Source organism: Rhagoletis zephyria, unplaced genomic scaffold (assembly GCF_001687245.7).
Source record: "Rhagoletis zephyria isolate East Lansing unplaced genomic scaffold, Rhagoletis_zephyria_1.1 Rzeph_scaffold_07180, whole genome shotgun sequence".
NCBI lineage: Eukaryota > Metazoa > Arthropoda > Insecta > Diptera > Tephritidae > Rhagoletis > Rhagoletis zephyria.
This window is the reverse complement of record NW_016164263.1, coordinates 1-26120: the sequence shown is the minus strand read 5'-3', so window position 1 is coordinate 26120 and position 26120 is coordinate 1. Positions and strand designations below refer to the sequence as shown.

Sequence of the window (26120 nt, the reverse complement as noted above, 5' to 3'; positions counted from 1 at the left end):
CATCAGCATGGGTTCCGTAAAGTGCACAGCACAACAACAGCACTTAACGCCATAAATACCCAGATAACTCGTGGCCTAAACCGAAAGCGCCCCTGAGAGAGAACCATTCTAGTAGCGCTGGACCTGTCTAAGGCGTTCGACACTGTCAGCCATTCAACGCTACTAGAAGACATACAGGCCTCCTCTCTCCCATAGGGACTCAAACGGTGGTCGGCGAATTATCTGAGTGGTCGTCACTCGTTAGTAACTTTTAGAGACACATCGAGCAAACTGAGGAAAATAAAACAGGGGGTTCCACAGGGTGGTGTCCTTTCCCCATTACTGTTTAACTTTTACATTTCAAAGCTCCCTCAACCACCAGAGGGAGTCTCGATTGCCTCTTATGCTGACCATTGCTCGATCATGGCGTCCGGGAATGGAATTGATGACTTGTGCTCGAAANCGCTTTGTCGGACCCGGCCGGTCGGAGGCGGCAGTTTATCTTGCATAAAGCCAAACGGCGAGTGACCAGAAGGCTGCACAAACTGCCAAAACCTAGTGCGCCCCTTGTTTTCACCAGAGGTGAGGTAAGGGTAGCCATCGGGAAGGCGAAAGCCTCCAAAGCCATTGGACCCGACGGAATATGCATGCTGATGCTGAAAAATTTGGGTCCTACGGGAGTAGCGTACCTAACGGAGGTCCTCAACTTGTCAATGGCCACTCTCGTTATTCCAGACATCTGGGAGAGTGGTCTCACTGCTCAAACCGGGGAAACCAGCCAACAAAGGAGAGTCTTATCGTCCGATAACCCTCCTTTCCTCGGTAGCGAAGACACTAGAGGCCTTGCTACTCCCGTATTTTATAAACCACCTGACCCCAGCGAAGCATCAGCATGGGTTCCGTAAAGTGCACAGCACAACAACAGCACTTAACGCCATAAATACCCAGATAACTCGTGGCCTAAACCGAAAGCGCCCCTGAGAGAGAACCATTCTAGTAGCGCTGGACCTGTCTAAGGCGTTCGACACTGTCAGCCATTCAACGCTACTAGAAGACATACAGGCCTCCTCTCTCCCATAGGGACTCAAACGGTGGTCGGCGAATTATCTGAGTGGTCGTCACTCGTTAGTAACTTTTAGAGACACATCGAGCAAACTGAGGAAAATAAAACAGGGGGTTCCACAGGGTGGTGTCCTTTCCCCATTACTGTTTAACTTTTACATTTCAAAGCTCCCTCAACCACCAGAGGGAGTCTCGATTGTCTCTTATGCTGACGATTGCTCGATCATGGCGTCCGGGAATGGAATTGATGACTTGTGCTCGAAAGTAAACGGTTATCTCGCCGAGCTTTCTCGCTTCTTCACTGCACTGAGCCTAACCCTCTCCCCTACAAAATCCTCAGCCACACTTTACCTCCTGGACGAAGGAGGTCAGACTCCAACTGGAAATTCACGTCGATGATACACCAATTCCGACGGTGAACAACCCGAAGATACTCGGAGTAACATGCGATAGTCTGCTCTCCTCGGTGCATACAACCGCAATTGTCAACAAAGTACAAAGCCGCAACAAGGTCCTCAAGTCGCTAGCCGGCAGCACCTGGGGCAAAGACAAAGAAACGTACCTGGCAACGTACAAGGCAATTGGCCGGCCGGTTCTGAACTACGCTGCGCCCGTGTGGTCACCGGGGACTAGTAGGACGCAGTGGATGAAGCTACAGACTTGCCAGAACACGCAACTTAGGACAGCGACAGGATGCCTCTTGATGTTGCCGCAACACCACCTGCACGAGGAGGCCCACATGCTCCCTGTTAAGGAGCATAACAATGCTCTGCAGGCAGTTCCTTGTTGGGAGCCACAGATTGTGGCCATCCAAACGGGCAACTCCTTGCAGAAGAGCCTTCGCCCAGGCACGTCAGGAGGCATCTCTACGAACTGACGGACGAAGTCCAGAGGTTCATCAAACAACCTCTGGACCCCACAGCTTATCGACAGGCCTTGAACGACATTCACAGAGGCAGTCTCGAGTTATGTAGACTCTCGACCTGTGAATGCCGTTCTGAGCACACAACCACCAGACGTGGACGAGGCAGAACTTCGTCTGCCTCCTGAGACTCGGACCAAAATAGCCCAACTGCGCTCTGGTTACTGCAGCAGGTTGAACTCATACCTGAGCAGATTAAACGAAGATATTCTCAACGAATGCCCGGCATGCGGAGAGTCGCCCCATGACTCACAGCATCTCTTCGTATGCCCTCTAAACCCCAGCACGCTAACGCCTCTGTCCCTATGGACAGACCCCGTCGAGGCTGCGCTCTTCCTAGGGCTGTCGTTAGTGGAGCTTGACGACAACGATTGAGGGACTAACCGATCTGGGCGGGGTTGTTGTAGCCGCTACAACAACAACAACAAGTTCTACACTGTAGTGGCAGAAATTGATTCAGCGGTGTTGGCACTTGCTAGCGACATAATTACGTCACCACCGGCTTCAGGGAAGTACAAACTCTCGAAAGTGCGGCTGATTACTGAGTTTGGGGAATCAAAAGAAAAACGTTTGAAACGATTATTTGAAGGGTGCAGATTGGGAGACAAGAAACCCACAACTTTGCCGCGCGAAAGGAAAGACTTGGCTGATCAACACATTGACAAGGAAGTTTTGAAATCGCTGTGGTTACAACGTTTTCCAACTAATATCCAGCAAATTTTAGCAACGCTCAATGACAGCATCGAAGAATTGGCTTTGAAAGCTAACACTATAATGAAAACTTCTGCAACAAATGTTGATGTTAATGTTGTAAAGGTACCGGATGACGGCATGCAAGCTGCTATCTCCGAATTGACGAACAGGCTAGATCACATCACACGCAATAATCAACGTAACTTCGTCCGCAACGACCGGAGCTACACGAATACCGCGTCTCATTCGCAACGACCTGTTAGTTGAACTAACTTAGTTCTCGGCAGGGCTAGTCTACACCGAAACATGACACTCTTTGTTGGTATCACCGTACACTTGGCGAAAGCGCAACCAGCACCCGGATTCCGACATTCGCTATCGCTAAAAATCCAACGCCAAAAAGTGCTAAATGAATTTTAGCAATTTTGAGCGATTTTTGCGATTCTATCATGAAAATGCAACTCTAAAAATCGCCATTTTTCGCTCATTTTTTGTCTTAATTTTAGCGATGAACAAAATGAACCCGGATAAAGTGAGTGTACTGAGTTTGACAGCTCAAACAGCTAAAATAGCGATTCCAGAGTTTTTTCGATCGCCAAAAATACTTCTTTTTCGCTTAAAAGCCTGCAAATTTGACGACGACAAATATTCGGTGCTAAAAAGTAAATCAACCAAAAATAGGTAATATATAGATTGTTGTTTGTTTAAAATACTCGATTAAATCAAAATTCTTGTAATTCATATTAAAAATGGAAAACTGCAACAGTAGAAGGGTGACAAATGAGCAAAAATATATGCTTGTTCAATATTTGGAAGAGCACAGGGAATTTGCTCATGACAGGTGTTTAAGCCGCCGCTTAAACTTAATTCAGCGGTCGTGCGCGCATCCTTTGGCCGCAGCGGTGTCAAATGAACTCCGAAAGAATGATTAACGAGCGCGCAGGGCCGCTTCCCATCATCGTGCCAAATCAGCGACACAGCAGTTCAGCCATAAACGTCGGACATCGCGCACGCGCCCTTCGAAAACTAGCTACTCAACACGGCTGTTACCCAGATTTATGAAATAAACTGTGTCTTCACATCTGTAAATATACAGACATATACATACATACATAGTTATATACTTTTAACTGAAAGTTTAAATAAACGATCAAACATTTTGTGAATTAAATCTAAAAATTGAAAACAGTCTTTTCTTTTATCGGAAAAAGTGTGTGTGTGCAAGGTGAGTGCGAAAGGCGACCAGTGGATTTATTCAACAGGTATGGAAAAGGTTTTTTTCGTAAATGTAATCGTTGAGGTTCTTCTTTTTTAATTCGTGAATGACACCGGGTGCAATCGTTTGCTGGAGCAGTGGAACCATCTTGCCCAGAAACTAAACGCGTGTGGAGGAGCCATTAAAGACGGTGAAGGATGGAAACAGAAAAAAGTCAACCAACTATTTTTGATGCGATCACCATTAAAAACATCCTTTGCACTGCCTTTAATAAACATTATTGTTTAATAGGAACGAATTTTCATTTCACGGTAAATACGAAAATCGTGTACAAAGTAGTTTTCGTGCTCGTATATTTAGGCCATGTAGTTCCAGAGCAACTTGCCCAAAAATTGGCTCCGTGTGTTTGCAGTAACCACACCATTGTTCATCAAATATGACCATAGTCCTTCCAAGAAACGATTGGGTTTGTGGTTTAGTAAATAATGGCTAGCAACTTAATAAACGGCTTGCATAGTGAATTAAGTTTTATATTTATTGCTGGTTTTCATGAAAAGCATTGCAGCAGTTTTTGTTGTTGTTGTTGTTGTTGTTGTAGCAGCATACAAATTCCCCAAAGACTTTTTGGGGAGTGTTGCTGGAGTGACAGTCCTTGGCCAGATATAAATCTGGGTCGTTCCGGTTACGTAGACCCGACTGTAGTGGGAACGAGCAGTTTTTTTGTAAAACAGTTTTTTGTATTTATGGTTGCTTACATGGTTGCTTTACAAACACTTTAATTAATTTGCAATCCAAAACTCTTCGATTGTACCTTATTAATTGTATTAATAAGTTATATGAATTTATAATAAATCGGTCAAAATAATTGAAAAGTTCTACTATTAATTTGCAATCCAAAGCTCTTCGATTGTACCTTATTAATTGTATTAATAAGTTATATGAATTTATAATAAATCGGTCAAAATAATTGAAAAGTTCTACTATTAATTTGCAATCCAAAGCTCTTCGATTGTACCTTATTAATTGTATTAATAAGTTATATGAATTTATAATAAATCGGTCAAAATTATTGAAAAGTTCTACTTACTCTTATTTTCACTATTTATCACTATTAAAATAAAAACAAAATTTGACAGCTGCCGTTGCTGCGCAGCGCTCCTGGCGGCCGGATAAAGTACTAAAATTTAGGCTAAGCAATTTTTAGCGACAGGGTGGACAGAATCGCGATCTTCGGAGTTCGCCAAAAATTCGGATAAAATTTTAGCTTAAGCGTTTTATCAGATTTTAGCATTTTAGTGATAGCGAAAGTTGGAATCCGGGTGCAGGTGCCGCTCGCCTTGTACTAATCGTCAACGAAGCGCGGAAAACTAGTTAGTCCTCCGTTTAAAGCGGCCACAACGGAGGCTAACACCAGCTCGTGCCGCCTTTAAGTGCGAGACAAAAGTACACCATTAAGATTTTTAATCGACACCGGCGCCGAAGTGTCTGTAATGCCCAGTGTTTCGACTTTATGGAGGCAATAATAGTACACCTGCACCGATTTCACTGAAACTTGATACGTGCTCTAGTTTTACTTAGAAATAGAGAATTATGAAATTTTGTAAAGATGGAATGATTGCCACGCCCTCTACTCTTGTGGGCGGAGACATTAAATTTCATCCTATTTCGATGAAATTTAGTTTTTAGTCTTTATTTTACTAGAAAACCCTAAATATAAAATATGGGAAAGATTGGATCACTAAAACCAAACTCCAAAACTCTCAAAAAATGTGGGCCCAGTCATTAAATGTGATGCAATTTTGGGTAAATTTTGTTTCCTGCTTTCCACACTCATAAAACAAAGGTTATACTATAAAATGACTTAGGTGTAAATACGCGCTTTTTCCCTATATTTGGAGAGATTTTTTCATTGTTCGAAAAATTCTTTTCGCGAAATTATGCAATAAGCTGAAAATCAAAAATTACATATATTTGCAAAGTCGCGGGCAAAGACCAAATTATATATTCGAAAACTACATAAAATTCTCTAAAATATTCGCATGATTTCAAGACCTGACGGACCGGTACTCACACTTTTTTTTACTCATAATCTTTAGCATCTACATTTCAAAGTAATTTTTTGGTAAGAAAATAGGAAAGTACCAAATAAATGATAAATACCTGAATATTCCACGACATTTAAATAATTGATTACAGTTGAAAAAGGAACACTTTCTTTAATGGGTTAATCGCCAAAGGCAACTAAACCGATTAGTCGGTATCGCGCCCATTCCCGTATTTTTTTTTGGAAATTTATCGTTCGTGAAGAAGGAGGGTGAGTAAGAAAGGTAAAATTTGGTGTTTATGACTTACTTTTCCCTCTCTAAGTCCAACCGGTTTTTTTGTATCAACTGTCACCATGACTTTTTTCTACCTGCCTCCATATAGTCGAAACACTGTGCGACGCTACTCAGATTACTGCTATGAAGATAGTAGCTGCTAACAATACTTTTATCAACACCTATGGTAAGAAACGCATTACTTTAGATTTAGGTTTACAGCAAACATTCTCTTGGGCTTTTATTATTGCTGACGTAAAAAACAAGGCAATCATCTACCTTACAACAAATTCGCAGACCATCTGTCAGATAATGAAACCAAAACGCAGAATTATCTCATTAAGAGAGACTGATGCATTTCAACGCATTTTGGCACGTTTTCCTGACCTCACCAGCGATGCGGCTCAGCCCAAGAAAACCCATCGACAGTACAACATTATATAGAGACAAGAGGTGCACTCGTCGTGCAGAAAGTACGTCGTCTTTCTCCAGAAAAATTGGAAATCGCAAAAGAGAATTTGAGTACCTGTTACATCGAGGAATTTTCCAGCGCTCGAAAAGTCATCGGGCCAGCCCGTTGCACATGGTGAGAAAGTCGAATGGTTCCTGGCGTCGATGTGGTGATTATCGACGTCTGAACGCTGTTACAATCCCAGATGGCTACCCTGTGCGCCATATTCAAGACTTTGTTAGCGATTTACACGGTAAAACGATATTCTCCGTGATTGATTGCGGAAAGGCTTATCACCAGATTCCGGTGCATCCGACAGACGTGCCGAAGACGGCTATACTCATCCTATTTGGACTGTTTGAATTTAAATTCATGACGTTTGGCCTGAGAAACGCCGCTCAGACGTTCCAACGCTTCATCGCAGTAACAGTCAGAGGACTGTCATTTGTATTCCCGTATTTGGATGATGTACTGGTCGCATCTTCTTCGCCCGAGGAACATACGCAAAACCTGGAGGTATTGTTCAACCGCTATCGTGAGAATGGCTTCATCATAAATGCGGAGAAGTGTCAGCTAGGTAAAGCAGAGGTGGACTTCCTAGGCCATCTCGTGTCGTCAAGCGGGGTCAAACCTCTTCCTCACAAAGTAAAAGTTCTTCTGGATTAAAAAAAAAACGAAAGAAATTCACCAGCTTAGAAGTTTCTTAGGCACGGTAAAGTTTTACTGGCGATTTTTACCGCATGCGGCTGCCACTGAGGCACCTCTTCATAAATTGATGGGTCCGTGTAAGAAGCGTGACAAGACTGCGATAAACTGGACAACAGAGCAGCAGACGCGTTTTAAAACTTAAAAACTCAATTGGTCCAAGCAACACTCCTTGCTTTTACGTTGAAAGGCGCCACCATTGCTGTAATCGCAGACGCATCGGATATCGCGGTAGGGGATATGCTCCAACAACGAGTCGGTGACAAATAGTTACCTTTAGGGCTCTACTCACAGAAATTTACTCCGGCCGAACAACGATACAGCGCTTACGATCGCGAGTAGAGGGAACGAATCTTATAATTTTCACTGATCATAAGCCGCTTATACACGCTTTTGACCAAAAGTGGGAAAAGCTGCCACCACGGCAAACGCGATAGTTGTATTTCATAAGACAGTTTTCGTCCGACATCAGGCACATTAAAGGGACTGATAACATCGTAGCCGATATGCTCTCACGGATAAAAACGTTCGCTATTCCATCACCAATCGACCTGCAACATCTGCGCGACGAACAAGATGAAAGCAGCGAGTTACAAGAGCTGCTAAAAGGCGAGTCTACCGCCTTACACCTGGTACGTTGTCGTCATCCAGATACGGGCATCGAGATAATTTCCGATGATTCAATTGGCACACCGCTTTTATATTCCTGAGAGCCTGCGATAGGTGGTGTTCAACGCCAACCACGTTTTAGCACGCGTAACCATTAAGTTAGTTTCCAAGAGCTTTGTGTGGAAAAAGATTAGCAGCGATTTACGGGCATGAGTACGTAGCTGCTCAGCATGCCAGAGGTGTAAGGTTGCACGGCATATAAAAGGAGAACTGCAGACATTTATGGTCCCTGCCAAGCGATTCGAACACATTAATGTGGATATTGTTGGACCTTTTAGTAACAAGTAAATGGCATGGTGGAAAGATGACATCAGGCTCTGAAGGCCGCGCTCAGGTGCGATTCGGCCGACACAAACTGGGGGGNTCCTATTTGGACTGTTTGAATTTAAATTCATGACGTTTGGCCTGAGAAACGCCGCTCAGACGTTCCAACGCTTCATCGCAGTAGCAGTCAGAGGACTGTCATTTGTATTCCCGTATTTGGATGATGTACTGGTCGCATCTTCTTCGCCCGAGGAACATACGCAAAACCTGGAGGTATTGTTCAACCGCTATCGTGAGAATGGCTTCATCATAAATGCGGAGAAGTGTCAGCTAGGTAAAGCAGAGGTGGACTTCCTAGGCCATCTCGTGTCGTCAAGCGGGGTCAAACCTCTTCCTCACAAAGTAAAAGTTCTTCTGGATTAAAAAAAAAACGAAAGAAATTCACCAGCTTAGAAGTTTCTTAGGCACGGTAAAGTTTTACTGGCGATTTTTACCGCATGCGGCTGCCACTGAGGCACCTCTTCATAAATTGATGGGTCCGTGTAAGAAGCGTGACAAGACTGCGATAAACTGGACAACAGAGCAGCAGACGCGTTTTAAAACTTAAAAACTCAATTGGTCCAAGCAACACTCCTTGCTTTTACGTTGAAAGGCGCCACCATTGCTGTAATCGCAGACGCATCGGATATCGCGGTAGGGGATATGCTCCAACAACGAGTCGGTGACAAATAGTTACCTTTAGGGCTCTACTCACAGAAATTTACTCCGGCCGAACAACGATACAGCGCTTACGATCGCGAGTAGAGGGAACGAATCTTATAATTTTCACTGATCATAAGCCGCTTATACACGCTTTTGACCAAAAGTGGGAAAAGCTGCCACCACGGCAAACGCGATAGTTGTATTTCATAAGACAGTTTTCGTCCGACATCAGGCACATTAAAGGGACTGATAACATCGTAGCCGATATGCTCTCACGGATAAAAACGTTCGCTATTCCATCACCAATCGACCTGCAACATCTGCGCGACGAACAAGATGAAAGCAGCGAGTTACAAGAGCTGCTAAAAGGCGAGTCTACCGCCTTACACCTGGTACGTTGTCGTCATCCAGATACGGGCATCGAGATAATTTCCGATGATTCAATTGGCACACCGCTTTTATATTCCTGAGAGCCTGCGATAGGTGGTGTTCAACGCCAACCACGTTTTAGCACGCGTAACCATTAAGTTAGTTTCCAAGAGCTTTGTGTGGAAAAAGATTAGCAGCGATTTACGGGCATGAGTACGTAGCTGCTCAGCATGCCAGAGGTGTAAGGTTGCACGGCATATAAAAGGAGAACTGCAAGCGATTCGAACACATTAATGTGGATATTGTTGGACCTTTTAGTAACAAGTAAATGGCATGGTGGAAAGATGACATCGGGCTCTGAAGGCCGCGCTCAGGTGCGATTCGGCCGACACAAACTGGGGGGACATATTACCGATTGTTCTACTGGGTTTGCGAACGGCTGTAAAGGAAGAGTTGGGCGCATCTGTCGCGGAAATGCTTTATGGCCAGACGATCCGACTTCCCAGTGAGTTTTTGGACGCCACAGAGAATACGGCTGCGGATGAGCAGAGTTTTTTGAGGGAACTACGACAACATGAACCCGGTGCAAACTTCACAGCACGGAAGGCCTGCAGTTAACGTGTCGAAAGACTTGCGTTTTTGTGGCCATGTATTTCTACGGGACGATACCATCCAGAAACCGTTGAAGGCTCCTTACGACGGATCATATCGTGCGGTACACAGGCATCCGAAGACGTACACTATACTCATCGGATCGTAGCAAGTTACAGTATCAATTGATCGACTCAAACCGGCCTATTTTCCTAATGATGAGTTAGCAGCTATAAATCGATCTGGGACATGGAAATAACTACCTTTTTTGTCGCTTCTTCTGGAAAGTCGGTGGTATAGGGACTGGTACGGTAGTACGTNGACATTTATGGTCCCTGCCAAGCGATTCGAACACATTAATGTGGATATTGTTGGACCTTTTAGTAACAAGTAAATGGCATGGTGGAAAGATGACATCAGGCTCTGAAGGCCGCGCTCAGGTGCGATTCGGCCGACACAAACTGGGGGGACATATTACCGATTGTTCTACTGGGTTTGCGAACGGCTGTAAAGGAAGAGTTGGGCGCATCTGTCGCGGAAATGCTTTATGGCCAGACGATCCGACTTCCCAGTGAGTTTTTGGACGCCACAGAGAATACGGCTGCGGATGAGCAGAGTTTTTTGAGGGAACTACGACAACATGAACCCGGTGCAAACTTCACAGCACGGAAGGCCTGCAGTTAACGTGTCGAAAGACTTGCGTTTTTGTGGCCATGTATTTCTACGGGACGATACCATCCAGAAACCGTTGAAGGCTCCTTACGACGGATCATATCGTGCGGTACACAGGCATCCGAAGACGTACACTATACTCATCGGATCGTAGCAAGTTACAGTATCAATTGATCGACTCAAACCGGCCTATTTTCCTAATGATGAGTTAGCAGCTATAAATCGATCTGGGACATGGAAATAACTACCTTTTTTGTCGCTTCTTCTGGAAAGTCGGTGGTATAGGGACTGGTACGGTAGTACGTTCAGGTGGCAACTCTGAGCTGGATGAAGCAACGTCAACTTTGAATTTTTAACCGACGCACGTCAGCTAACTTCACGCTAAAATAGATACACAATTATTTTTGACATTTTTTAGTTGCAACACGTTCGTTTTGTGAGAATTATATTTGACTTAAATTTACAATAAAGAAATATAGAAACAAGTTCTATAAATNAATTTTTTAGTTGCAACACGTTCGTTTTGTGAGAATTGTATTTGACTTAAATTTACAATAAAGAAATATAGAAACAAGTTCTATAAATGTAAATGGATGATAGTTTCACCTTAATTTATTCATGGATAATTCAGTGCGATTGAGAATTGTTAATATGTAGTACAAGCGGCGCAAAAGTAAAGTCATAACTCCCTCTGGCTACCATTTTGTTAGAAATGAAAAAAAAAATAGTAATGAAGTCGGTTTTCATGCAAAGTTTATTTGAGGATGTACAATTGATGAGATTTAGTTGAAAAAGTTATATGTATTACTCAAATGACCACCTCCCGAGTTGATGCACAATTGCACATTTATTTGTACTGGCACATTCATGAGAAGTTCCCTGGTGGCAAAAATGACCCGGATCTATAGTGAATGTGTCCTAGAAACTTTATCTTATAGTTGGTGGCAATTTCAAAATGGATGCGTATCCTTGTTCAAAAGCCAGTTTCCCGAAAGCAATTTAAGTGAAAAATTATTTTATTATGTCAGGCTATATATTAAATTCAATAAAAAAAATTAATTTTCATTAAATTGCTTTCATTAAACTGGCTTTTAAGGTATTTCGACAGGTGGTGATTTGAGCTTTACCACTGCACAACTCAACCCTGGTGTCTCCGAATGAAGCTTTAATAATATTAGGCCAATCGTAACACATGCTAGTTCGATGTACTCAATGGTGCAACAGGTCGATTTAGTCTGACATTCATGGTACCTTTTCTCACTTGTCGAGTTTTAGNATGTACAATTGATGAGATTTAGTTGAAAAAGTTATATGTATTACTCAAATGACCACCTCCCGAGTTGATGCACAATTGCACATTTACGATTTGTACTGGCACATTCATGAGAAGTTCCCTGGTGGCAAAAATGACCCGGATCTATAGTGAATGTGTCCTAGAAACTTTATCTTATAGTTGGTGGCAATTTCAAAATGGATGCGTATCCTTGTTCAAAAGCCAGTTTCCCGAAAGCAATTTAAGTGAAAAATTATTTTATTATGTCAGGCTATATATTAAATTCAATAAAAAAAATTAATTTTCATTAAATTGCTTTCATTAAACTGGCTTTTAAGGTATTTCGACAGGTGGTGATTTGAGCTTTACCACTGCACAACTCAACCCTGGTGTCTCCGAATGAAGCTTTAATAATATTAGGCCAATCGTAACACATGCTAGTTCGATGTACTCAATGGTGCAACAGGTCGATTTAGTCTGACATTCATGGTACCTTTTCTCACTTGTCGAGTTTTAGTAATAACTCAACCTCAGCACCACGCCCCTTTTCCAATAGCTCCATATTTTCTCCATGACTATGCGATTCATTTCATATATCTCAAGATCGCAAGAGTAGTTTTATATATCTCCACGCCAAGTTCCAGCACTCTACCATGAACATTTCCAGAGATATGCAGTATGAAAAATTCGATTAGTTTGGGAAGTGCCACGCCCCTTTTCCAATATCTACAATTTTTCTCTAAGAGTACGCGATGGATTTCAGATATCTCCATACCAGGTTCCAGAACTTTACTATGAACATTTCCAGAGATATGACATATAATTTTTTCAAAAACAAATAATGCGAAATTTCAAGGATAAAACTTTAAAAGGACATTTTCAATACTTATCAGTCCTTCGGCACCAAAAACTTGAACCTGTTTAAATTCCACAGGATTTCCTCTTTAATTTGATACCCATACTTTTTCTGTAAGCACATTTCACTGAATTTTTTAAATCAATTTTGAATTACTGACGTCAAATTTGCTATCGCGCTAGGCATTTATATCAAAATATTAATTATTAAATAAAAAAGAAATATAGCCAATACTGTTCAAGAAAAGGAGTTTCTATTATTGCCATCAGTGCAAATTACAAATCCCGAAAATCCCGGTATTATGTGCCAAGAACCCCGGGATTTTTGGGACCTTAAATTACTTAAGATTTACATTCGCCTTCCATTAAAAATTATTGTGCTCTCGTCTACATTTTCTGAAATATTCTGTTTCAACATTGTTTTATCTTTTGTGATAAAAAAATTTCTATTAATTGCAGTGTTTATTGCTCCAATATCTCGAGAACCGAATACTCGTGAATTCCTTGCCTTTGGAGATCTCACATCTTGCTCGAAAGGCAGTAATAACGGAGTTCAAAATCGTTTATTGTTAGCTTTGGGAGAAATTTCTCTTTGCACCTAAGCGAGTAAAGGCCCGTCCACATAGAACTTTGGCGTTGCGTTGGCGTTGGCGTCGCTTCAACAGCTGACTATGAATACATGAATTCAAATGCAGCCGTCCACATAGTCGAAATTCGACAACGCTCACGCCAACACAAAGCAAAGAGATGGCCAACTCTCAACTTTTCGCGTGCGTCGCTCATCAGCTGTTGCAAATAAATAAAATTATGTGAAATATTTTTCCTTTTTAATCAAGTGCGGACAAGAAATATCGTTTTTAATGCAATTATTGATATGAAATATTAATTAATCTGTCGTTGGTATGTTAATTTAGTCGTCCAAGCATTCGCTGCCAAGCTTTCATTGTAGCAAGCATACTTTTAACGTGCGTTCTGTCAAACCAACGCCAACGCCAAAGCAAACGCGAAAGTTCTATGTGGACCGGCCTTAATAAAGGAGGACAAAACCGAAAAACCTTGCTTATTGCTCTCAAATCATACCTCATGGTGTATTTTTTGTCGCTCGTTTAGGAGATCTCCCATTTGACTCCTAAGCGAACTATAAAGGAAGTCAAAACCGACAAATCTCTCTTATTGCTCCGAAATCAGACCAAAGGGAGTACTGTTTTATTCCTCACATATTCTGATTCAAATTCTAGTGGGCATGACCACTTCCAGACATGTGCAGTTTGAAAAATTCGATTTATTTTAGTAGAGTAGAGTACTTGACGACAATGAACACATCCAGAAATATGCAGTATGAAAAACTCGATTTGTATGAGAGCTGCCACGGAGGTGCAACGTCCCCTTTTCCAATAGCTCCAAATTTTCTCCAAGAGTATGCGATTGGTTTCATATATATCCCTACGAAGCTCCAGTACTCTACCATGAACACTTCCAGATATATGCGGCATGAAAAATTCGGTTTTTATAGGAGGTGCCACGCCTTCTTCACTTAGCGCTATGAAATATACCTTACGACCTGTTCCCCGTGCCCATTTTCCAAATTGATTTTTAATATCCCCATACCTAGTTCCATTAACACTTCCAGAGTTATGCGGCATGAAAAATTATTTTTCCATGAGTATGCGATTGATTTCATATATTTCTAAATACACACAAAAAATGTCATACAAATCAGTCAAGCCGTTTCGGAGGAGTTGACCCAAACACCGTAACATGAGATTTTATTCGAATGGTGGCAACTCTATGCATATTTTTTTGTTCTAAATGTTTTCATACATTCACAGTGGAATAGCATCAGCTTATTCAAAGTAAATTTTTTTGATACAGCAATACATTTTTATATAACTATAAAGATTTTATCGAATGATGAAAAACCTATCGAAATTTTTTCCATATTACACTTTTTATGCACTCTCAATGAAATATGATTAATGCGGCTTTTTTGAATTTAAATTTTTTTTTTGATATTACAGATATCTGGTTTTTAAATTTTTTCTTTACAAACCTTATACAGACTGAGAAATAAAATGAAATAAAAACGAAGCAAATCCGTTGAGCCATTCTTGAGTAATGCGATAACACACCAACGGCAATTAATTTTTTTGGGTGGTTGCCTATTCATTTTTTTTGTTATTAAATTTGTTTATACATTCAAAGTAAATTATTGCTGCTTATGTAAATTTAATTTTTTTTTGATATTTGAAATATGTGGCAACACCCGTTTTCCAATTTTTTCTTTACATTCATTCTACAGACAGAAAAGCAGGAAATGAAATAAAATCGAGGCAAATCCCTTGAGCCATTCTTGAGTTACGCGATAACACACGAAATCAATCCATCTTTACATATAACATTTTTTTTCGAAAAGCGGCAACCCTACCAAATTTTTTTCGGTGGACGAACGTCTAGCCACGATCCACATCAAAGCGAGATTCTTCAACATCTCGTTCATCTGCTACCATTCCCCGCAGATGAGAAGGACGAGGCGTCCAAGGATCTCTTCTATGAGCGCTTACAGCGTACATATGAGCGCTCCCGCGACACGATGCCAAGGTGGGCAAGGAAGGGATCTTTGGCGCCACTGCCGGAAAATTCAGCCTACACGACGAAATGTCCGATAACGGACAGAGGCTGACCGACTTCGCCGGGGCCCGAAACATGGTAATACGTAGAACTAGGTTCCAGCATAAGAACATCCACCAAGCTACATGGCTGTCTCCAGATCGAAAAACGAGAAACCAAATCGATCATGTTGTGATAGACGGAAGGCATGCTTCAAGCGTTTTGGACGTACGTACACTCCGAGGGCCAAACATCGACTCGGACCACTATCTTGTTGTAGCCAAGATACGCACCCGCCTCTGTGCAGCAAAAAATATGCGCCCAACAATGCAAGGAAAGCTTAACGTCGAAAAGCTGCAATCACAACAGACGGCCAATTTATTCGCCACTCGACTCACACACCTGCTCTCTGAGAGCACTCTTCAACAATCCGAAATAAGCGAGCAGTAGAACCACATTTCCCGATAATTAAGTAGCGCTGCCGAAGAAGTAGTTGGATTTCAGCGAGCCCGAAAAAACAACTAGTACGATGAGGAATGTCAAGAAGCCGCACAGAAAAATGACGACGCCTATTGGACCACGCTGCGATCGGACGCAACGCCAGCCATGTGGGACCGTTATAGGGAACTGAAGAAGGAGGCAAGACGTATTTGCCGCAATAAGAAGAGAGAGGCCGAAATACGTGAGTGCCAAGAGCTTGAAATGCTAGCCGACAGGAAAAACGCCCGTAAATTCTACCAGTGGGTTAGGCGACTTACGGCCAGGGCGAACTCCTGTAAGAAAAACAACGGCGACCTAGTGACCGATGCCCGGGATGTACTTAAATTATGGAGGGAACACTTTTCCACCGTACTGAATGGTAGCAGCACTGAAATTAGTGGAGAAGATGAGCCCAAGCCGCCAGTCGATGACGATGGAGTCGATGTTGCACCACCTGAATATGACGAGGTACGAATAGCGATAGCGCGCTTGAAAAACAACAAAGCTGCTGGAGCTGACAGCCTGCCAGCTGAGCTATTAAAGTACGGTGGCGAGGAGTTGATAAGGTGCATGCATAAACTCTTATGCAGAATATGGTCAGATGAACGCATGCCACAAGAAAGGCGATCACGCCATTCGCGCCAACTACCGCGGAATCAGCCTTCTAAGCATAGGTTATAAGGTCTTATCGAGTGTGTTGTGCGAAAGACCGAAGCACACTGCCAACGAACTGATTGGACCTTATCAGTGTGGCTTTAGGCCTGGGAAATCCACCATAGATCAGGTATTCACAATGCGCCAAATATTGGAAAAGACCCGCGAGAACCGGATCGATGCACACAATCTATTTGTCGATTTCAAAGCCGCACGAAGAGAAGTTGTCTTTATGCAGCGATGTCTGAATTTGGCATCCCCGCGAAACTAATACGGCTGTATAAAATGGCGTTGAGCGATACCACCAGCTCCGTCAGAATAGGGAAGGGCCTCTCCGAGCTGTTTGATATCAAGCAACGTTTCAGACAAGGTGACTCCCTCTCGTGTAAATTCTTTAATCTGATGTTGGAGAAGATAATAAGAGCTTCAGAACTGAACTGCTCAGGCACAATATTTTACAAGAGCGTACAATTGCTGGTGTATGCCGACGACATCGATATTATCGGTAAAAACAAGGGCTACGTCTGTTCTGCCTTCTCGGGATTGGATAGAGAAGCAAAGCGAATGGGACTGGTGGTGAACGAGGACAAAACGAAGAATCTCCTGTCATCACAAAAACAGTCAGAGCATACGCGTCTTGGCACCCAAGTCAATGTTGACAGTTACAAGTTTGAAAATGTAGACGACATCGTTTATTTGGGAACTATCATTAACACCAATAATAATGTCAGCCTTGAAATCCAACGGAGAATCGCTCTTGCCAACAAGTGCTACTTTGGACTGTGTAGGCAATTGAGAAGTGGTCCTCTCATGTCTTTGCTGGTGGCATGGACAATGCAAACATCTGATGAAGCGGCTCTTGGAGTTTTCGAGAGAAAGATTCTGCGAAAGATTTAAGGGCCTTTACGTGTTGGCGATGGCGAATACCGCAGACAATTTAACGATGGCTGTATGAGCTTTACAACGATATAGACATAGTGCAGCGAATTAAAATTCAGCGGCTCCGCTGGCTTGGCCATGTCGTTTGAATGGACAGAAACGCTCCTTCTCTGAAAGTATTCAACGTTGGAAAGACTAGGTGGAGAAGGACATGGTCTCACTTGGCTTTTTCGATTGGCGTCAGTTAGCACAGAAGAGAAATGACTGGCGTGCTGTTTTGGACTTGGCCAAAATCGCTTAGGCGGTTACAGCGCCAATAAAGAAGAAGAAGAAGAATTGAGGTTGACCGAAACATGTTTTTTCTTAATGTTGTGTGGTTTATGGAAGTTTTCGCGACTTTTAAGTTCAAAGTGTTTGCTTTGAAAATATTTTAGCTAGAAAAGAACACCTGTTTCACAACTAATGGCAAACAAATACCATTGTCGTTCACAATAGTACATCTATCGGGTGTGTGGAAACCATAATACGAAAACTCATTTTACACGATTCGCTTGCAAGCGTTTATCTATATATCGTATGAAAATTCATAATAGAGGGAAAGATTTTATCGAACGATGGAAAACCTATCCAAATTTTTTTCTATATTAAATTTTTTATGCAATCTCAGTGAAATATGATTATTGCGGCTTTTTTAATTTTCAATTTTTTTTTGATATTTCAGATATCTGGCAACACCGGTTTTTAAATTTTTTTCTTTACGAACCTTGTACAGACAGAGAGAAACAAAATGAAATAAAAACCAAGCAAATCCGTTGAGCCGTTTTTGAGTTATGCGATAACACACGAACAGTAATTCATTTTTATATGTAAAGATTTGTTCGAGGGGTGGCAACCCTATTAATTTTTTTTTAATTAAACTTGTTTATACGATATCACTTAAGTACATTATTGCGGCTTATGTAAATTAAATTTTTTTTGATACATATTGAAATATGTGGCAACATCGGTTTTCCATTTTTTTCTTTACATTCATTCTACAGACAGAAAGGCACAAAATGAAATAAAAGCGAAGCAAGTCCCTTGAGCCGTTCTTGAGTTATACGATAACACACGAAAGCAATCCATTTTAACACACACAAGTTTTTTTCGAATAGGGGCAACCCTACCAAAATTTCTTCTGAATTGGCTTTTTTTTATACCTTCTCAGTGAAACAGCATTATTGTGGCTTATTTATAATTAATTTTTTCTAATATTGCAGTTATCTGGCAACACCGTTTTTCCAATTTTCTCTTTACAAACCTTCTACAGACAGAAAGACAAAATGAAATAAAAACGAAGCAAATCCAGTTGAGCCGTTCTTGAGTAATGCGATAGCACGAACAGCATTTAATTTTTTCCTTACAAACCCTCTATGGACAGACAGACACAAAATGAAATAAAAACGACGCAATCCGTTGAGCCGTTCTTGAGTGATGCGATAACACATGAAAGGAGTCCATTATATACAAACTTTTTTTCGAATGGTGGCAACCCTATCCAATTTTTTTTCGGAATAAATTGTTATTATGAGTACTCAGTGAAATAGCATTATTGCGGCTTATTTATAATAAATTTTTTATTTTATATTGCAGATATGTGGCAACACCATTTTTCCAGTTTTCTCTTTACAAACCTTATACAGGCAGAAAGACACGAAATGAAATAAAAACGAAGCATATCCGTTGAGCCGTTCTTGAGCATTGCGATAACACATGAACAGCAATTCATATTTATATACCGTATAAACATTTTGGCGAACGTTCGAAAACTACCTTCGATATCCAATATGCATATCGAACTGAGAATGAACTCATAACCAAGCTCGGTTTTCCAACGGTCGGAGTAAATTTGAAATACCCTCGAAATGGGTTGGAAAAAAAACTAAAACCATAGTAAATAGAGAGAAAGGTAAATCCAGCTCATTCTCGAAGGAAAATATAAGACAACCGCTCTCTCACATAAAATAATCTCCTCACCGATACCGAGATACTAGCCCTCTTACCAGCCCCAACCACCTTACCAGGCTTTAATGCAGCCCCCCCAACGCCTACATCAGCACAAGTGCTGGTACCAGCAATCGTGCTCGCATCGATGTCCTTCTCAGCAACCGTGTCCGCGCTCGCGCCAACGCCCAAAGACCAACCAGCATTCTCGCTTACTCCACCTGACGCACCGCTAACAGGTATTACCCCCGAAACCACAATCGACCTCGCACGACCAAGACCACGACTTCCCGAATCAGACCCGGTACCCAAACCTGATTCTCTCTTGTCAATCGCATCCTTCCGACGAATATTCCTCGGTGGCGATTTCACCCCCGCCTTTCCCTTTGCACCACTTTCCTCCCCCGACGTGGACATTTCGCGAACCGATTTTTCAGCACCCACAATAGCCACTTTGCGGTTCTTCCTCCGCGAAGGCATTTCGGCCTTCAGCCCCTCCAACGGGTAGCTGTACGGTACACTCACGCACACACGCACCCAAGCACAGACTATACTCTAACAAACGCCCTTAGAGTAAACTGAAAATGGAGCCCCAGTTTCAGTAGGGCTCAAAGTAGAGCCCGGCTATAACGCCGGCGACTCAATGAGCGGTCAAGGCGATTAATACCGCTGGGTTCAGACCACACCACAAGGCAGCCCCTAGAAAGGTCACCCAAACAATCCCGCCAGTCAAACGGTGTCCCCGTATCGGGACATGGATCAACCGATGCACTACCTACACACTCGCGAGCCAAAGCAACCGCCGATATGCGCGTATAAACCCTACTCAAAGTCTAGCCAAAAAGCCAGCAACTCACACAACAGATTCCCCAGAGCAATTCGCTCGTGCGTGTGGTACCCGGTAAACGTAATACGCGGTACACAGCGCAACACCCCGCTAAAAAAGGCAACCGTACCACCGTAGAAGGTTAAAAAACCCGAGCGGCACTGCAGGACCCCAAAAACCCGGAAAAAGTCCGGAAAAAAGTCGAATACCGGAAAATGTCCGGAAATTGCCCGGCAAAAATTCCGGAAACGATCCCGAAACCGAACCCTAAACTGGGCCCAAACTGGTCCAAAATCATTACTAACTAAGCACTGACCGGCCACAACTGGTCCTACACTATTTCCCTACTGGGTACACTAAGCACGGTTCGCGATTTGGTAAAAAAGATACCCTAGTCAATTTCTACACACACGCACACGTATACAATCCCGAGCTGGTAAACGGTATCGTGCACACTATTGGTAAACAAATACCACCACAAAGCAGACAACGAAAAACTTGTCAACAAGATCCCGCTAGCCACGCGCACAACTTAGTAAACAAACCATACATTCACGCCACTGGTAAGCAACCAAACCAAACGATCGTACGAGCACCGCACAAAACGGAATGCGAAAAACTCAACTACCTACAAGCACAACTGACAAACCACGACCTATCGCTTCGACAATCGAACTGCAACTGAGGAGCAACGGGCAGTTAACTAATCGAGTCCTCAACTTCTATATATTGCATCTAGGCCTAACGGAAGTATTATGTACAAATTACGTACGTTTCCATACCGCCAAAAGCAAATTTAAATTGTGTATAAAAACAGCTATGTGCTTTAAAGCGGCGCAAATGTTGATCACGCATTTGCAAAATATTGCCTATTGGCACCAGTAATCAGTTTTTTTGCTCTCCTGAAAAGTTGTTAAAAAACACATAACAGTTTTTGTTGGCGCAGCGACGATATAGATTTAGTAAGGAATGCCATTTCATTATCGCGAGTACGAAGAATGCGTGTTAGTCTAGCGCTCGCCGAGCTAACATTAGTTAGGCCCAAGCATGCAAGAGTATACCGCAGAAGAACAGAGGCGTTCCCTAGTTGCTCCTTATCTGTGCCTAACCTTTTAAGGGTGCCTTTACAACGTCAAATGATCAGCCCCGCAGTTTCCGGCGATGCCACTGTGACCCGGCACCTAAACTAGCCTTATTAAGGAGTACTCCGGCGCGATTGACAGAGAGGTCAGACATTTCTTTACAGATATTGAGTGCACCATTACACCCTTAAGCAGTGAGTCTACCGCTTCCTTGATGACAGCTATTTCCACCTGAAAATAGAAGCCTGAACATAGTTTTGGTGGAGAGTTTCCGACAGAAGAAACCTTCTCCAACTTCCAACTTTTATCCGTCCGTGAAGAAGTTTACCACGCCCTTCTTCGAGTAACCTCACTCTACCCAGTCCTCTCTCGAGGGAATATAGGTAGAAAAGGAGCTTCTGGGAGCCATTTCGGAGGCGCAGTAATCTATGTGTTCAGGGCGAAGTCAAAGCCCTCCAGAACTCCAGAGTGTTACCACATGGCTTCCCTGAGCCTAAAAGTAGTTCGTGCTACGACAATTCTGTCTGCAATATCCGCAGGCGCCGTGTTCACATGGCCTTAAGCGCCAGTGTAGGTGTAGTTCCTTATGTCCGATTAGGGCGATCCGCTGTAAACGCTCCAGTTGGTTTACAAGTGTAGCCTTCTCTAGTGAGTTCCACCAGGCAAGGGCTCATAGTGCGGATGAATGGTTGATAGAGCTAATGAATTACTTTGGGCGAGAGACCTCACCTTTTACCAATAGCTCCCTACATAGTGCAAGGCAACTGACGCCTTTCCTACCCTTACCTCTATGTACTCACTGTAGACCGGAGTACTGGCATTCAACGAGTCTTACATCAAAAGTTCCACATCATCTACATACACTCATAAAAAAGACTTCCTAAAAGTTCGGAAGCTCCGTACAAGTTTAAGTAAAAGTATGGAATAATATTGCACTAAAGCCAAATTATCTTGAACAAAAAAAAAATTGATGTACTTAAGTTTAGTAGCTTATACATATATTTAAAGTAACCATATATGTAATACTCCTATATTAGCAGTAAGAGCTAGTACCGTCCGAAAACACTACAGTACAGATATATCAATAAACACGTACGAAAGAAAAGGACCACATACGTTTATAAATAAACATGTACACAACACATATACAAAAACGGCACTCAAGTACACGATACATTGACAAAAACGGTACTAGACTGTCTCGCTTTGATTTCGGAATGCTTACACATTGAGAAGTTAGCTTACTGCCAATATAGGAGTATTACATATATGAAAGTAACGAAACAATTGCTAGGCATTTTTTTGAAAATCAAGTAGTAATTTCTTAATTTTAAGTGGGAAGTACATAAATATAGGAATTTTGTCATAAGTTAAGTAAATATAACACTTTTTTTTATTATTTAAGTATATGTTTACTTGAAGTTATGTAGGACTTGTACTTAAATGTAGGAAATAAGTGTGTACAAATACGTATGTAAGTTTGCTCGCTGCGCTGAAACAGTCGCAATGGCGGACAGAGCAAAGCTCTAGAGTGCTAGTAAAGAGATGCAGGTTTCGAGTATTTAGGTTTTTCTATATGAAATTAATTTTACAATTTGTAATTTATATTTGAACTGAAATAATTGACATACATTACTTTAACCCCCTCCAAGCGGACTCGAAACTGCGAACTCGGAACCAGATTTTACAATTTGTAATTTAAATTTAAATTACTGACTTACCTTACTCTAACCATCTCCAACCGAACTCGAACCTGCGATCTCAGAACTAGAAGCAGTAGTCTTCGGCCGACATTTGCCAGCAAAGCAATCAACTTTATCTTAACAGCACTGGCAAAATTCAAAATTATTAAAGGAAATTTCCTTACACTAAGCTCAACTTAGACTTAATATTGTTTCCTAACTTGTATGAAATATTTACTATTTCAATATTTACGTTTGAAGGTATAAGGCAAATTTTATTTAAAATCGTCGCAATATTCTTAAAAATATTAAATGTTATTTTATATTGGGTTAAGGATATTAATTTAATTATTTCTAGTACAAGATTCAATGTGACCATGAAAAGAAGTAAGTATTTCCTTAAATTATACTCAACTTAGACTTGATATAATTTTTAAGAATTACAGAAACTTTAAGAAATGTTTACTTGTTTAAAGATGTAAGGCAGGTTTTACTTAAAATCATCGCAAAATCGTTAAAAATAGTAAAATCGTATTTAATATCAGGTTAAGGCTATTAACTTACTTGTTTTAAGTACTAGTATACTCATCATATTTTAAGTTAATAATTACTTAAAAAGCAGTTTTTTCCTCGAAACTAGGAAAATATCGTGGGTTTTAAGTTAAATACCACATTTCCTTAAGTTTAGTACACTTTTTATTTTTGGGTGTACGCGATCACCCGACAGTCCACTTTTCCAGTTCCTCTAGACGGTCGTTTACAACCGCAACCCATCTTGATTTCGAGGATGGCCCCTACTACATAATCTTTATGCGTAAAGGCTTCCTCTAACCACTTTACCAATATGCGCAGGGCTGTATCCACCGACCTTTCCTTGAAATAACCTGTTGAGTTCTTGAAAGATACATCACGAGTAATCGCGTTTCTTATGTACAGGTCTATCAGTCTGAAATCCCTAGGGGGAAACACGAGAGCCTTTTCCGGGCTTCAGGATGAACGCAGCACCGACTACCCTCCACGTCTTGGGGATGTACCCGGTCCTCACACAGTTCGCATAAATAGGATCCAACCAATCGCATGACAGAGCCCTTTGCAGCTGCGCAGGTATGATGCCATCGGTCCCCGGCGACGTGAAGGATTTCAACGAATTTATCGCCAAGGCCATGTGATGTTCGCTCAGAAGATCGGTGAAGTACAGGACCTGAAGTACAAAATATTGCAAAGAAGTAAAATAAATTTTTAACATAGATTGCTCTAGAAGTTCACCACTTTTTAACGGCGTGAGCGCAGAGCGGCACCAAATTAACAGAATTTGAATAAATTTGCAATTGTGAAATGTTATTTATTTTTGTGCACGTTTATATCTATCAACAAAATGACTTTTGTTAGTTATTTTAATGCCCTTTTAATTGACTTTAACCGAAAACCCTTTTTTATTTATTAGACAAATTTCTCTGGATACATTTTAGGAAACCATTATTTTCATCAAAATTGCCGATAATTATTAATAAATATAAATTTACGAAGATATTGTAAACCATATTTTGGTCAACAGTCAGTAAAGTCTTCATAAAAAAAAATACAAACACGCTAAATGACAAGCGCATAAAAATGTTTGTAAATACATATGCATACCTATGTAGATGCATTTATATGTATGCACATATGCAAATAAACAAATTCTGCACGAGGTTAAAATTTTTTCGTTATTTTTTTTATAAAAATATGGTCACTTTATACAAAGCGTAGAAAAATTCAACAAATTTTCGTCCAAATTTTGAACTTTTTAATCTGAATTTTTAGAATGATAGATCGGTAGAAAAGCAAGTGCAAGTTTTAAGCGGCTAAAAAATCGCGTTGATTTTTAATGATTTTTTATTGCGGACGGCTTGTTGTACTTTTTACCATATACATAAAAGGGAATTTCTTGTAGAATAAAATGCGCAAGACCGTTTGTTAACAAAAAAAAAAACAAAAAAAACACTATCTATATATATATAAAATAATAGCAGTTTTCGTTGTTCGGAGTTAACTCAAAAACTACTGCATAGATTTCAGTCAAATTTTCAGAGGTAATACCTTGCAGATATGGTCCTATTATAGGCTACCAGAAAACTCACTAGGTGGCGTTGGGGTCGAGTTATTTATAAAAGTCGTATTTATGAACCGATTTCGTTCAAATTTAAACCGTGTGCTACCTCCATGATGAAAAATACGTATGCGAAAAGTAGACCCGCTACGTCCTGGAGTCGAGTTATTTATAAAAATCGTATTTGTGAACCGATTTCTTTTAAATTCAAATTATAAGCTACCTACATGATGAAAAAAGCATTTGCTAAAAACGGACCCGATAAAAGCCCTATTTATGAACCGATTTTGGTAATGCAAATTAGAAACGTTTATTTTTTTCATGATGATTTTTTTTTCATTCGAAACATATACATACCTTGTTTATACCTACTAGAGGTATACGCCGCCGAGCCACGCCGCCGCCGCCGCCGTTTTTTGTCATTCCTCACGCGCCGCCGCCGAGTTACGAAAATATCGGCGCGGCGGCGGCGGCGGCGTTCGGCGCCTAAGGAATTTTGTACAAAATTTTCATGATGTATGTACATTGAATACATCGTTTGAAGGAACTAAATATTACTTGTATAAAAACACAATTTTACGAAATGAAAATTACATTTTAAATTAGTTTTTTTTTGCATAATTTGGGCCACTGGACAAGAGTATGATCTCCTTTATTTTTTCCAAAATAGCATAACTTAGAAAAAACATAGGTAACATATTTTTTGACGACAGCGTTTATTACAGTTAAATTAGGGTCGAATACTGGTAATCTAACGATTTTTTTCCGCAGTAGACAATTCTTTTCTATACTACAAAAATACTACTTTTTTATACACCTACTACAACAACAAGAAACTTATAACACATCAAAAACTTTAACTCCAATATCTCAGAAAGCAGTTTTAATAGAAGCGGCCTCTTTGCATCTAACTCCTCAATTATTGAAGATAAATCAAAGACAAGTTGATTTTTCTATGTATTTTTTTAATATTTTAAACAAACACTTTTGTGCTAATATTTACATTCGTAAGTTATTTTATTCTGGGGTCCCACATACGTATACAAGTACTAGGTGGCTGTGTGAAAATTACGTTAGCATTCCTTAGTGGTGGTCAA

The 26120-nt window shown here is 41.1% G+C and overlaps 1 long non-coding RNA gene across 1 annotated transcript; it reads right to left on the bottom strand.

Annotated features, from left to right (window-relative positions):
• Positions 1 to 1039: 1039 nt before the first annotated feature.
• Positions 1040 to 17635, bottom strand: LOC108373958 (uncharacterized). The gene is made up of 3 exons (XR_001849004.1): positions 17547 to 17635; positions 15916 to 15917; positions 1040 to 1050 (listed from the first exon to the last, which is right to left on the bottom strand). It is a non-coding gene; the product is annotated as an uncharacterized LOC108373958 (long non-coding RNA).
• Positions 17636 to 26120: the final 8485 nt, after the last annotated feature.